This window comes from Triticum aestivum, chromosome 7B (assembly GCF_018294505.1).
Source record: "Triticum aestivum cultivar Chinese Spring chromosome 7B, IWGSC CS RefSeq v2.1, whole genome shotgun sequence".
In the NCBI taxonomy this organism is placed as follows: domain Eukaryota; kingdom Viridiplantae; phylum Streptophyta; class Magnoliopsida; order Poales; family Poaceae; genus Triticum; species Triticum aestivum.
In genome coordinates this window covers 580,170,482-580,174,308 of record NC_057813.1, presented here as the reverse complement: position 1 = coordinate 580,174,308, position 3,827 = coordinate 580,170,482, and positions in this window count along the sequence as shown.

The following is a 3,827-nucleotide window of genomic DNA, read 5'->3' as shown; positions in this document are numbered from 1 at the left end:
GTATCAAGATCTTAAATTCTTAAATGGGAGAGTCTTCATATAGTTGCATAATTATTTAGCTACTCATTGATCTTCACTTATATCTTTCGGAGTAGTTTGTCATTTGCTCTAGTACTTCACTTATATCTTTTAGAGCATGGTGGTAGTTTTATTTTGAAGAAATAGATGAACTCTCATACTTCACTTAGATTATTTTGAGAGTTTTTAATAGCATGGTAATTTGCTTAATATTAATATACTTGGTATTCAAGATATGTGAAACTTTCTTATGAGTGTGTTGAATACTAAGAAAAGTTTGATACTTGATAATTGTTTTGAGATATGGAGGTGATAATATCAAAGTCGTGCCAGTTGGGTAATTGTGAATTTGAGAAATGCTTGTGTTGAAGTTTGCAAGTCCCGTAGCATGCACGTATGGTTGAAGTTGTGTAACAAATTTGAAACATGAATTGTACCTGGCTTGTGCATCCTTATGAGTGGCGGTCGGGGACGAGCGATGGTCTTTTCCTACCAATCTATCCCTCTAGGAGCATGCGCATAGTACTTGATTTTTGATGGCTTCTAAATTTTTGCAATAAGTATATGAGTTCTTTTGACTAATGTTGAGTCCATGGATTATATGCACTCTCACCTTTCCGCCTTTGCTAGCCTCTTCGGTACCGTGCATTGCCCTTTCTCACCTCGAGAGTTGGTGCAAACTTCGCCGGTGCATCCAAACCCCGTGATACGATACGCTCTATCACACATAAACCTCCTTATACCTTCATCAAAACAGCCACCATACCTACCTATCATGGCATTTCCATAGCCATTCCGAGATATATTGCCATGCAACTTCCATCATCATTATTATGACATACATTACTTTTGTCATATTGCCATTGCAAGATCATGTAGTTGACATCGTATTTGTGGCAAAGCCACCATGCATTATTTTCCATACATGTCACTCTTGATTCATTGCACCATCCCGGTACACCGCCGGAGGCATTCATATAGAGTCATATTTTGTTCTAAGTTTCAAGTTGTAATTGTTGAGTTGTAAGAAAAATAAAAGTGTGATGATCATCATTACTAGAGCATTGTCCCAAGTGAGGAAAGGATGATGGAGACTATGATTCCCCCATAAGTCGGGATGAGACTCCAGACGAGAAAAAAGAAAAAAAAAGCAAGGCCAAAGAAAAAAAAGAGAAAGAAAAAAATGAGAGAAAAAGAGAGAAGGGACAATGCTACTATCCTTTTACCACACGTGTGCTTCAAAGTAGCACCAAGATCTTCATGATAGAGAGTCTCTCATTTTGTCACTTTCATATACTAGTGGGAATTTTTCATGATAGAACTTGTCTTGTATATTCCAATGATGGGCTTCCTGAAAATGCCCTAGGTCTTCGTGAGCAAGCAAGTTGGATGCACACCCACTTAGTTTCTTTTGTAGAGCTTTCATATACTTATAGCTCTAGTGCATCCGTTGCATGGCAATCCCTACTCCTCATGTTGACATCAATTGATGGGCATCTCCATAGCCCATTGATTAGCCTCGTCAATGTGAGACTTTCTCCTTTTTTGTCTTCTCCACACAATCCCCATCATCATAATCGATTCCACCCATAGTGATATATCCATGGCTCGCGCTCATGTATTGCGTGAAGGTTGAAGAAGTTTGAGATTATTTAAGTATGAAACAATTGCTTGGCTTGTCATCGGGGGTATAGAAGTTGGGAACATCTTTGTGTGACGAAAATGAAGCATAGCCTAACTATATGATTTTGTAGGGATGAACTTTCTTTTGCCATGCTATTTTGAGAAGACATGATTGCTTTGATTAGTATGCTTGAAGTATTATTATTTTTGTGTCAATATGAACTTTTGTCTTGAATCTTTCGGATCTGAATATTCATATCACAATTAAGAAGAATTACATTGAAATTATGCCAAAGTATCACTCCGCATCAAAAATTCTCTTTTTATCATTTACCTACTCGAGGACGAGCAGGCATTAAGCTTGGGGATGCTTGATACGTCTCTAACATATCTATAATTTTTGATTGCTCCATGCTACTTTATCTACTGTTTTAGGAAATATTGGGCTTTATTATCCACTTTTATATTATTTTTGGGACTAACCTATTAACCGGAGGCCCAGTCCAGATTTGCTGTTTTCTGCCTATTTCAGTGTTTCGAGGAAAAGGAATAGCAGACAGAGTCAAAACGGAACGAAATCAACTGGAGAAGTTATTTTTGGAAGGAAAGCAACCCAGGGAACTTGGAGTGCACGTCAGGGGAGATACGGGCGGCCCACGAGGGTGGGGCCGCGCCCACCCCCACCCTCGGGCGTGCCCCCCTACCTCGTGGGGCCCCCGTAGCTCCTCCGACGTACCCCCTACACCCATATATACTCTTGTACCCTAAAACTTCCAGAACAGTAGATAGATCGGGAGTTCCGCCGCCGCAAGCCTCTGTAGCTACCAAAAACCTCTCGGGAACCCGTTCCGGTGCCCTACCGGAGGGGGAACCCGTCACCGGTGGCCATCTTAATCATCACGGCGCTATCCATGACGAGGAGGGAGTAGTTCACCCTCGGTGCTAAGGGTATGTACCAGTAGCTATGTGTTTGATCTCTCTCTCTCGTGTTCTCTCTCGTGTTCCATCTATGGCACGAGCTTGATGTATCCTGAGCTTTGCTATTGTAGTTGGATATTATGATGTTTCTCCCCCTCTACTCTCTTGTGATGAATTGAGTTTACCCTTTTAAAGTTATCTTATCGGATTGAGTCTTTTATGAGAACACTTGACGTATGTCTTGCTGTGATTATCTGTGGTGACAATGGGATATCATGTGCCACTTGATGTTTGTTTTGGTGATCAACTTGCGGGTTTCATGACATTGGGAACCTATGCATAGGGGTTGGCACACGTTCTTGACTCTCCGATAGAAACTTTGGGGCACTCTTTGAAGTACTTTGTGTTGGTTGGATGAATCTGAGATTGTGTGATGCATATCGTATAATCATGCCCACGGATACTTGAGGTGACAATGGAGTATCTAGGTGACATTAGGGTTTTGGTTGATTTGTGTCTTAAGGTGTTATTCTAGTACGAACTCTTTTATAGATTGATCCGAAAGAATAACTTTGAGGTGGTTTCTTACCCTACCATAATCTCTACGTTTGTTCTCTGCTATTAGTGGCTTTGGGGTGACTCTTTGTTGCATGTTGAGGGCTTGTTATATGATCTATCTATGTTATTATTGTTGAGAGAACTTGCACTAGTGAAAGTATGAACCCTAGGCCTTGTTTCCTATCATTGCAATACCGTTTACGCTCACTTTTACCACTTGTTACCTTGCTGTTTTTATTATTTCAGATTACAAAAACCCATATCTACTATCTATTTTGCACTTGTATCACCATCTCTTCGCCGAACTAGTGCACCTATACAATTTACCATTGTATTGGGTGTGTTGGGGACACAAGAGACTTTTTGTTATTTGGTTGCAGGGTTGTTTGAGAGAGACCATCTTCATCCTACGCCTCCTACGGATTGAAAAACCTTAGGTCATCCACTTGAGGGAAATTTGCTACTGTCCTACAAACCTGTGCACTTGCAGGCCCAACAACGTCTACAAGAAGAAGGTTGTGTAGTAGATGTCAAGCTCTTTCCTGGCGCCGTTGCTGGGGAGGCTAGGTAAGTGAAGGTATATCTTTAGATCTTGCAATCAAATCTTTTTTTTCTTGTTTTAGCACTAGTCTAGTTTATAAAAGAAAATTACAAAAAAATGGAATTAAGTTTGTCTCATATGCTTCACCTTTTTAATATCTTTCGTGAGT